Source organism: Phyllobates terribilis, unplaced genomic scaffold (assembly GCF_046119375.1).
Source record: "Phyllobates terribilis strain yellow unplaced genomic scaffold, ASM4611937v1 Scaffold_2__4_contigs__length_985480577, whole genome shotgun sequence".
In the NCBI taxonomy this organism is placed as follows: domain Eukaryota; kingdom Metazoa; phylum Chordata; class Amphibia; order Anura; family Dendrobatidae; genus Phyllobates; species Phyllobates terribilis.
The window spans coordinates 941481502-941493720 of NW_027362762.1; the positions used below are offsets into that span (position 1 = coordinate 941481502).

The window sequence follows — 12219 nt, forward strand, 5'->3', positions numbered from 1 at the left end:
ATATGGAATGTTCTGGCGAAGATGCGGGTTATATGGAATGTTCTGGTGAAGATGCCGGTTATATGGAATGTTCAGGTGAAGATGTGTGTTATATGGAATGTTCTGGCGAAGATGCGGGTTATACGGAATGTTCTGGCGAAGATGCGGGTTATATGGAATGTTCTGGTGAAGATGCCGGTTATATGGAATGTTCAAGTGAAGATGTGTGTTATATGGATGTTCTGGCGAAGATGTGTGTTATATAGAATGTTCTGGTGAAGATGTGGGTTATATGGAATGTTACATAGTAACATAGTTTTTAAGGTTGAAGGAAGAATAAGTCCATCTAGTTCAACCCATAGCCTAACATGTTGATCCAGAGGAAGGCAAAAAACCCATGTGGCTAACACTAAGCTCCACATTGGGGAAAAAAATTCCTTCCTGACTCCATACGACAATCAGACTAGTTCCCTGGATCAACGCCCTATCAAGGAATCTAGTATACATAACCTGTAATATTATACTTTTCAAGAAAGGCGTCCATGCCCTTCTTAAATTTTAGTAGTGAATTACTCATTACAACATCATGCGGCAGAGAGTTCCATAGTCTCACTGCTCTTACAGTTAAGAATCCCCGTCTGTGATTATGATTAAACCTTCTTTCCTCCAGACGTAGAAGATGCCCCCTTGTCCCCGTCTCTGGCCTCAGAGTAAAAAGATCAGTAGAAAGGTCTTTGTACTGTCCCCTCATATACTTGTACATAGTAATAAGATCACCCTAAGCCTTCGTTTTTCCAAAGTAAATAACCCCAAGTGTAATAACCTGTCTTTGAATTGCAGACCCCCCAGTCCTCTAATAACCTTGGTCGCTCTTCTCTGCACCCGCTCTAGTTCAGCTATGTCTTTCTTATACACCGGAGACCAGAACTGTACACAGTATTCTAAGTGTGGTCGCACTAGTGACTTGTATAGAGGTATAATTATGTTCTCCTCATGAGTATCTATGCCTCTTTTAATGCATCCCATTATTTAATTTGCCTTTGCAGCAGCTGCCTGACACTGGCCACTAAGCGTGAGCTTGTCGTCCACCAATACACCCAGGTCTTTTTCAGTTACAGTTTTGCCCAGTAATTTACAATTAAGCATATAATTATACACTTTATTTCCTCTGCCCAAGTGCATTACCTTACATTTATCCCCATTAAAGCTCAATTGCCTTTTATCAGCCCAAGCTTCTAGTTTACATAGATCCTCCTGTAATATAAAATTGTCCTCCTCTGTATTGATTACCCTGCAGAGTTTAGTGTCATCTGCAAATATTGAAATACTACTCTGTATGCCCCCTACAAGGTCATTAATAAATATGTTAACATAGTTACATAGATAGTTACAAGGATGTTCTGGTGAAGATGCATGTTATATGGAATGTTATAGTGAAGATGTGGGTTATATGGAATGTTCTGGTGAAGATGCGGGTTATATGGAATGTTCTGGTGAAGATGCGGGTTATATGGAATGTTATGGTGAAGATGCGGGTAATATGGAATGTTATAGTGAAGCTGTGGGTTATATGGAATGTTCTGGTGAAGATGCGGGTTATATGGAATGTTCTGGTGAAGATGTGGGTTATATGGAATGTTCTGGTGAAGATGCGGGTTATATGGAATGTTCTGGTGAAGATTTGGGTTATATGGAATGTTCTGGTGAAGATGCGGGTTATATGGAATGTTCTGGTGAAGATGTGGGTTATATGGAATGTTCTGGTGAAGATGCAGGTTATATGGAATGTTCTGGTGAAGATGCGGGTTATATGGAATGTTCTGGTGAAGATGCGGGTTATATGGAATGTTATAGTGAAGATGTGGGTTATATGGAATGTTCTGGTAAAGATGCGGGTTATATGGAATGTTCTGGTGAAGATGCGGGTTATATGGAATGTTCTGGTGAAGATGCGGGTTATATGGAATGTTATGGTGAAGATGCGGGTTATATGGAATGTTATAGTGAAGATGTGGGTTATATGGAATGTTCTGGTGAAGATTTGGGTTATATGGAATGTTCTGGTGAAGATGCGGGTTATATGGAATGTTCTGGTGAAGATACGGGTTATATGAAATGTTCTGGTGAAGATGCGGGTTATATGGAATGTTCTGGTGAAGATGTGTGTTATATGGAATGTTCTGGTGAAAATGTGGGTTATATGGAATGTTCTGGTGAAGATGTGTGTTATATGTAATGTTCTGGTGAAGATGCGGGTTATATGGAATGTTCTGGTGAAAATGTGTGTTATATGAAATGTTCTGGTGAAGATGCGAGTTATACGAAATGTTCTAGTGAAGATGCGGGTTATACGGAATGTACTGGTGAAGATGCGGGTTATATGGAATGTTCTGTTGAAGATGCAGGTTATATGGAATGTTCTGGTGAAGATGCGGGTTTTATGGAATGTTCTGAAGAAGATGTGGGTTATATGGAATGTTCTGGTGAAGATGTGAGTTATATGGAATGTTCTGGTGAAGATGCGGGTTATAAAGAATGTTCTGGTGAAGATGCGGGTTATATGGAATGTTCTGGTGAAGATATGTGCTATATGGAATGTTCTGGTGAAGATGCGGGTTATAAAGAATGTTCTGGTGAAGATGTGGGTTATATGGAATGTTCAGGTGATGATGTGGGTTATATGGAATGTTCTTGTGAAGATGTGGGTTATATGGAATGTTCTGGTGAAGGTGCGGGTTATATCGAGTGTTCTGGTGAACGTGTGTTATATGGAATGTTCTGGTGAAGATGCGGGTTATATGGAATGTTCTGGTGAAGATGCGGGTTATAAAGAATGTTCTGGTGAAATGCGGGTTATATCGAGTGTTATGGTGAAGGGGTGTGTTATATGGAATGTTCTGGTGAAGATGCGGGTTATATCTATATGGAATGTTCTGGTGAAAATGTATGTATATGAAATGTTCTGGAGAAGATGCGAGTTATATGAAATGTTCTGGTGAACATGTGTGTTATATGGAATGTTCTGGTGAAGATGTGTGTTATATGGAATGTTCTGGTGAAGATTCGGGTTATATGGAATGTTCTGGTGAAGATGCGGGTTATATGGAATGCTATGGTGAAGATGCTAGTTGTATGGAATGTTCTGGTGAAGATGTGGGTTATATGGAATGTTCTGGTGAAGATGCGAATTATATGGAATGTTCTGGTGAAGATGCAGGTTATATGGAATGTTCTAGTGAAGATGAATGTTATATGGAATGTTCTGGTGAAGATGCGGGTTATATGGAATGTTCTGGTGAAGATGCGGGTTATATGGAGCGTTGTGGTGAAGATGTGAGTTATATGGAATGTTCTGGTGAAGATGCGAGTTATATGGAATGTTCTGGTGAAGATGCGAGTTATATGGAATGTTCTGGTCAAGATGCAGTTTATATGGAATGTTCTGGTGAAGATGCATGTTATATGGAATGTTCTGGTGAAGATGCGGGTTATATGTAATGTTCTGGTGATGATGCCGCTTATATGGAATATTCTGGTGAAGATGCGAGTTATATGGAGTGTTCTGGTGAAGATGTGGGTTATATGGAATGTTCTGGTGAAGATGCAGGTTATATGGAATGTTCTGGTGAAGATGTGGGTTATATGGAATGTTCTACTGAAGATGTGGGTTATATGGAATGTTCTGGTGAAAATGTGGGTTATATGGAATGTTCTAGTGAAGATGTGTGTTATATGGAATGTTCTGGTGAATATGTGGGTTATATGGAATGTTCTGGTGAAGATGCGAGTTATATGGAATGTTCTGGTGAAGATGTGTGTTATATGGAATGTTCTGGTGAAGACGTGGGTTATATGGAATGTTCTAGTGAAGATGTGGGTTATATGGAATGTTCTGGTGAAGATGCATGTTATATGGAATGTTCTGGTGAAGATGTGTATTATATGGAATGTTCTGGGGAAGATGCGGCTTATATGGAATGTTCTCGTGAAAATGTGTGTTATATGGAATGTTCTGGTGAAGATGCAGGTTACATGGAATGTTATGGTGAAGATGCGGGTTATATCGAATGTTCTGGTGATGCTGTGTGTTATATGGAATGTTATAGTGAAGATGTGGGTCATATGGAATGTTCTGGTGAAGATGCGGGTTATATCGAATGTTCTGGTGAAGATGCCCGTTATATGGAATGTTCTGTTGAAGATTTGGGTTATATGGAATGTTCAGGTGAAGATGCAGGTTATATGGAATGTTCTGGTGAAGATGTGTGTTATATGGAATGTTCTGGTGAAGACGTGGGTTATATGGAATGTTCTAGTGAAGATGTGGGTTATATGGAATGTTCTGGTGAAGATGTGTATTATATGGAATGTTCTGGTGAATATGTGGGTTATATGGAATGTTCTGGTGAAGATGCGAGTTATATGGAATGTTCTGGTGAAGATGTGTGTTATATGGAATGTTCTGGTGAAGACGTGGGTTATATGGAATGTTCTAGTGAAGATGTGGGTTATATGGATTGTTCTGGTGAAGATGCATGTTATATGGAATGTTCTGGTGAAGATGTGTATTATATGGAATGTTCTGGGGAAGATGCGGGTTATATGGAATGCTATGGTGAAGATGCGAGTTGTATGGAATGTTCTGGTGAAGATGTGGGTTATATGGAATGTTCTGGTGAAGATGCGAATTATATGGAATGTTCTGGTGAAGATGCAGGTTATATGGAATGTTCTAGTGAAGATGCATGTTATATGGAATGTTCTGGTGAAGATGCGGGTTATATGGAATGTTCTGGTGAAGATGCGGGTTATATGGAGCGTTGTGGTGAAGATGTGAGTTATATGGAATGTTCTGGTGAAGATGCGAGTTATATGGAATGTTCTGGTGAAGATGCGAGTTATATGGAATGTTCTGGTGAAGATGCAGTTTATATGGAATGTTCTGGTGAAGATGCGGGTTATATGGAATGTTATGGTGAAGATGCGGGTTATATGGAATGTTATAGTGAAGATGTGGGTTATATGGAATGTTCTGGTGAAGATTTGGGTTATATGTAATGTTCTGGTGAAGATGCGGGTTATATGAAATGTTCTGGTGAAGATGCGGGTTATATGAAATGTTCTGGTGAAGATGCGGGTTATATGGAATGTTCTGGTGAAGATGTGTGTTATATGGAATGTTCTGGTGAAAATGTGGGTTATATGGAATGTTCTGGTGAAGATGTGTGTTATATGTAATATTCTGGTGAAGATGCGGGTTATATGGAATGTTCTGGTGAAAATGTGTGTTATATGAAATGTTCTGGTGAAGATGCGAGTTATACGAAATGTTCTAGTGAAGATGCGGGTTATACGGAATGTACTGGTGAAGATGCGGGTTATATGGAATGTTCTGTTGAAGATGCAGGTTATATGGAATGTTCTGGTGAAGATGCGGGTTTTATGGAATGTTCTGAAGAAGATGTGGGTTATATGGAATGTTCTGGTGAAGATGTGAGTTATATGGAATGTTCTGGTGAAGATGCGGGTTATAAAGAATGTTCTGGTGAAGATGCGGGTTATATGGAATGTTCTGGTGAAGATATGTGCTATATGGAATGTTCTGGTGAAGATGCGGGTTATAAAGAATGTTCTGGTGAAGATGTGGGTTATATGGAATGTTCAGGTGATGATGTGGGTTATATGGAATGTTCTTGTGAAGATGTGGGTTATATGGAATGTTCTGGTGAAGGTGCGGGTTATATCGAGCGTTCTGGTGAACGTGTGTTATATGGAATGTTCTGGTGAAGATGCGGGTTATATGGAATGTTCTGGTGAAGATGCGGGTTATAAAGAATGTTCTGGTGAAATGCGGGTTATATCGAGTGTTATGGTGAAGGGGTGTGTTATATGGAATGTTCTGGTGAAGATGCGGGTTATATCTATATGGAATGTTCTGGTGAAAATGTATGTATATGAAATGTTCTGGAGAAGATGCGAGTTATATGAAATGTTCTGGTGAACATGTGTGTTATATGGAATGTTCTGGTGAAGATGTGTGTTATATGGAATGTTCTGGTGAAGATTCGGGTTATATGGAATGTTCTGGTGAAGATGCGGGTTATATGGAATGCTATGGTGAAGATGCTAGTTGTATGGAATGTTCTGGTGAAGATGTGGGTTATATGGAATGTTCTGGTGAAGATGCGAATTATATGGAATGTTCTGGTGAAGATGCAGGTTATATGGAATGTTCTAGTGAAGATGAATGTTATATGGAATGTTCTGGTGAAGATGCGGGTTATATGGAATGTTCTGGTGAAGATGCGGGTTATATGGAGCGTTGTGGTGAAGATGTGAGTTATATGGAATGTTCTGGTGAAGATGCGAGTTATATGGAATGTTCTGGTCAAGATGCAGTTTATATGGAATGTTCTGGTGAAGATGCATGTTATATGGAATGTTCTGGTGAAGATGCGGGTTATATGTAATGTTCTGGTGATGATGCCGCTTATATGGAATATTCTGGTGAAGATGCGAGTTATATGGAGTGTTCTGGTGAAGATGTGGGTTATATGGAATGTTCTGGTGAAGATGCAGGTTATATGGAATGTTCTGGTGAAGATGTGGGTTATATGGAATGTTCTACTGAAGATGTGGGTTATATGGAATGTTCTGGTGAAAATGTGGGTTATATGGAATGTTCTAGTGAAGATGTGTGTTATATGGAATGTTCTGGTGAATATGTGGGTTATATGGAATGTTCTGGTGAAGATGCGAGTTATATGGAATGTTCTGGTGAAGATGTGTGTTATATGGAATGTTCTGGTGAAGACGTGGGTTATATGGAATGTTCTAGTGAAGATGTGGGTTATATGGAATGTTCTGGTGAAGATGCATGTTATATGGAATGTTCTGGTGAAGATGTGTATTATATGGAATGTTCTGGGGAAGATGCGGCTTATATGGAATGTTCTCGTGAAAATGTGTGTTATATGGAATGTTCTGGTGAAGATGCAGGTTACATGGAATGTTATGGTGAAGATGTGGGTTATATCGAATGTTCTGGTGATGCTGTGTGTTATATGGAATGTTATAGTGAAGATGTGGGTCATATGGAATGTTCTGGTGAAGATGCGGGTTATATCGAATGTTCTGGTGAAGATGCCCGTTATATGGAATGTTCTGTTGAAGATTTGGGTTATATGGAATGTTCAGGTGAAGATGCAGGTTATATGGAATGTTCTGGTGAAGATGTGTGTTATATGGAATGTTCTGGTGAAGACGTGGGTTATATGGAATGTTCTAGTGAAGATGTGGGTTATATGGAATGTTCTGGTGAAGATGTGTGTTATATGGAATGTTCTGGTGAATATGTGGGTTATATGGAATGTTCTGGTGAAGATGCGAGTTATATGGAATGTTCTGGTGTAGATGTGTGTTATATGGAATGTTCTGGTGAAGACGTGGGTTATATGGAATGTTCTAGTGAAGATGTGGGTTATATGGATTGTTCTGGTGAAGATGAGGGTTATATGGAATGTTCTGGTGAAGATGTGTATTATATGGAATGTTCTGGGGAAGATGCGGGTTATATGGAATGCTATGGTGAAGATGCGAGTTGTATGGAATGTTCTGGTGAAGATGTGGGTTATATGGAATGTTCTGGTGAAGATGCGAATTATATGGAATGTTCTGGTGAAGATGCAGGTTATATGGAATGTTCTAGTGAAGATGCATGTTATATGGAATGTTCTGGTGAAGATGCGGGTTATATGGAATGTTCTGGTGAAGATGCGGGTTATATGGAGCGTTGTGGTGAAGATGTGAGTTATATGGAATGTTCTGGTGAAGATGCGAGTTATATGGAATGTTCTGGTGAAGATGCGAGTTATATGGAATGTTCTGGTGAAGATGCAGTTTATATGGAATGTTCTGGTGAAGATGCATGTTATATGGAATGTTCTGGTGAAGATGCGGGTTATATGTAATGTTCTGGTGATGATGCCGCTTATATGGAATATTCTGGTGAAGATGCGAGTTATATGGAGTGTTCTGGTGAAGATGTGGGTTATATGGAATGTTCTGGTGAAGATGGAGGTTATATGGAATGTTCTGGTGAAGATGTGGGTTATATGGAATGTTCTAGTGAAGATGTGGGTTATATGGAATGTTCTGGTGAAAATGTGGGTTATATGGAATGTTCTGGTGAAGATGTGTGTTATATGGAATGTTCTGGTGAATATGTGGGTTATATGGAATGTTCTGGTGAAAATGCGAGTTATATGGAATGTTCTGGTGAAGATGTGTGTTATATGGAATGTTCTGGTGAAGACGTGGGTTATATGGAATGTTCTAGTGAAGATGTGGGTTATATGGAATGTTCTGGTGAAGATGCATGTTATATGGAATGTTCTGGTGAAGATGTGTATTATATGGAATGTTCTGGGGAAGATGCGGCTTATATGGAATGTTCTCGTGAAAATGTGTGTTATATGGAATGTTCTGGTGAAGATGCAGGTTACATGGAATGTTATGGTGAAGATGCGGGTTATATCGAATGTTCTGGTGATGCTGTGTGTTATATGGAATGTTATAGTGAAGATGTGGGTTATATGGAATGTTCTGGTGAAGATGCGGGTTATATCGAATGTTCTGGTGAAGATGCCCGTTATATGGAATGTTCTATTGAAGATTTGGGTTATATGGAATGTTCAGGTGAAGATGCAGGTTATATGGAATGTTCTGGTGAAGATGCGGGTTATATGGAATGTTCTGGTGAAGATGCGGGTTATATGGAATGTTCTGGTGAAGATGTGTGTTATATGGAATGTTTTGGTGAAGATGTGGGTTATATGGAATGTTCTGGTGAAGATGTGAATTATATGGAATGTTCTGGTGAAGATGCGGGTTATAAAGAATGTTCTGGTGTAGATGCGGGTTATATGGAATGTTCTGGTGAAGATATGTGTTATATGGAATGCTCTGGTGAAGATGCGGGTTATAAAGAATGTTCTGGTGAAGATGTGGGTTATATGGAATGTTCTGGTGATGATGTGGGTTATATGGAATGTTCTAGTGAAGATGTGGGTTATATGGAATGTTTTGGTGAAGGTGCGGGTTATATCGAGTGTTCTGGTGAAGGTGTGTGTTATATGGAATGTTCTGGTGAAGATGCGGTTATATGGAATGTTCTGGTGAAGATGCGGGTTATAAAGAATGTTCTGGTGAAATGCGGGTTATATCGAGTGTTCTGGTGAAGGTGTGTGTTATATGGAATGTTCTGGTGAAGATGCGGGTTATATGGAATGTTCTGGTGAAAATGTATGTTATATGAAATGTTCTGGTGAAGATACGAGTTATATGAAATGTTCTGGTGAACATGTGTGTTATATGGAATGTTCTGGTGAAGATGTGTGTTATATGGAATGTTCTGGTGAAGATTCGGGTTATATGGAATTTTCTGGTGAAGATACGAGTTATATGAAATGTTCTGGTGAACATGTGTGTTATATGGAATGTTCTGGTGAAGATGCATGTTATATGGAATGTTCTGGTGAAGATGCGAGTTATATGGAATGTTCTGGTGAAGATGTGGGTTATATGGAATGTTCTGGTGAAAATGTGAATTATATGGAATGTTCTGGTGACGATGCAGGTTATATGGAATGTTCTAGTGAAGATGCATGTTATATGGAATGTTCTGGTGAAGATGCGGGTTATATGGAATGTTCTGGTGAAAATGCAGGTTATATGGAGTGTTCTGGTGAAGATGTGAGTTATATGGAATGTTCTGGTGAAGATGCGAGTTATATGGAATGTTCTGGTGAAGATGCGAGTTATATGGAATGTTCTGGTGAAGATGCAGTTTATATGGAATGTTCTGGTGAAGATGCATGTTATATGCAATGTTCTGGTGAAGATGCGGGTTATATGTAATGTTCTGGTGATGATGCCGGTTATATGTAATGTTCTGGTGAAGATGCGAGTTATATGGAGTGTTCTGGTGAAGATGAGGGTTATATAGAATGTTCTGGTGAAGATGCAGGTTATATGGAATGTTCTGGTGAAGATGTGGGTTATATGGAATGTTCTGGTGAAAATGTGGGTTATATGGAATGTTCTGGTGAAGATGCGGGTTATATGGAATGTTCTGGTGAAGATGTGTGTTATATGGAATATTCTGGTGAAGATGCATGTTATATGGAATGTTCTGGTGAAGATGCGGGTTATACGGAATGTTCTGGTGAAGATGCAGGTTATATGGAATGTTCTAGTGAAGATGTTGGTTATATGGAATGTTCTAGTGAAGATGTGGGTTATATGGAATGTTCTGGTGAAGATGCATGTTATATGGAATGTTCTGGTGAAGATGTGTATTATATGGAATGTTCTGGTGAAGATGCGGCTTATATGGAATGTTCTGGTGAAAATGTGTGTTATATGGAATGTTCTGGTGAAGATGCAGGTTATATGGAATGTTCTGGTGAAGATGCGGGTTATATGGAGTGCTCTGGTGAAGATGTGGGTTATATGGAATGTTATGGTGAAGATGCAGGTTATATGGAATGTTCTAGTGAAGATGTGGGTTATATGGAATGTTCTGGTGAAGATGTGGGTTATATGGAATGTTCTGGTGAAGATGCAGGTTATATGGAATATTCTAGTGAAGATGTGGGTTATATGGAATGTTCTTGTGAAGATGTGTATTATATGGAATGTTCTGGTAAAGATGCTGCTTATTTGGAATGTTCTGGTGAAAAATGTGTGTTATATGGAGTGTTCTTGTGAAGATGTGGGTTATATGGAATGTTATGGTGAAGATGCAGGTTATATGGAATGTTCTTGTGAAGATGCGTATTATATGGAATGTTCTGGTAAATGTAGGGGTTATATGGAATGTTCTGGTGAAAATGCGTATTATATGGAATGTTCTGGTAAATGTACGGGTTATATGGAATGTTCTGGTGAAGATGTGAGTTATATGGAATGTTCTATAGAAATATTGTATAGAGTGTTCTGGTGAAGATGTGTGTTATATGGAATTTTAAGGTGAGTATGTTGGTTATATAGAATGTTCTAAGGAAATATTATATAGAATGTTCTCTGACGATGTGTTTTTTTATGGAATGTTCTGATGAACATGTGTGTGTTATACAGAATGTTATAGTTAAACCATGTGTTAAAGGGAATCTGTCACCCCCTAGCACTTATCTGACCTCTAATATGAGCATACAGGTGATAAAAATGTAAATCTATACCTACCCGTATGCCTCATATTAGAGGTCTTGTTGCTGTGAAATGTCTTTTTATTCCTACAAGTTTCTGATGTGTTCCAGTCCCCAGGACTAGAAGAAATCCCTGACTCCTGTGTGAATTATAATGCTTCCCTCCTGCCCTGCATGTCACAGTGCCCGGATTTGGCTGCTGCAACTGCACATGACAGGGCACTGTGACATATGACAGGGCACTGTGACATGCAGGGGAGGGGAGAAACATGGCAATTCACACAAGAGTCAGGATTTCTTCCAGGCCCGGCTCCACAGCATCAGAAACTTGACTTGAATAAAAAGACATTTCACAGCAACAAGACCTCTAATATGAGGCATACAGGTAGGTATAGATTCACATTTTTATCACCTGTATGCTCATATTAGAGGTCAGATAAATGCTAGGGGGTGACCGATTCCCTTTAACACATGGTTTAACTATAACATTCTGTAAAACACACACATGTTCATCAGAACATTCCATAAAAAACATTCAGAGAACATTCTATATAATATTTCCTTAGAACATTCTATATAACCAACATACTCACCATAAAATTCCATATAACACACATCTTCACCAGAACACTCTATACAATATTTCTATAGAACATTCCATATAACTCACATCTTCACCACAACATTCCATATAACCCGTACATTTACCAGAACATTCCATATAATCCGCATTTTCACCAGAACATTCCATATAACCCCTACATTTACCAGAACATTCCATATAATACGCATCTTCACAAGATTCAAGTCAAGTTTCTGATGCTGTGGAGCCGGGCCTGGAAGAAATCCTGACTCTTGTGTGAATTGCCATGTTTCTCCCCTCCCCTGCATGTCACAGTGCCCTGTCATATGTCACAGTGCCCTGTCATGTGCAGTTGCAGCAGCCAAATCCGGGCACTGTGACATGCGGGGGAGGAGGGAAGCATTATAATTCACACAGGAGTCAGGGATTTCTTCTAGTCCTGGGGACTGG

The 12219-nt window shown here is 39.2% G+C and overlaps 1 protein-coding gene across 1 annotated transcript in view; it reads left to right on the forward strand.

Moving 5' to 3' along the window:
- Window positions 1–12219, forward strand: part of IGSF5 (immunoglobulin superfamily member 5) — a 115997-nt gene that overhangs the window by 77656 nt on the left and 26122 nt on the right. The gene's annotated exons all lie outside the window — the stretch shown is intronic.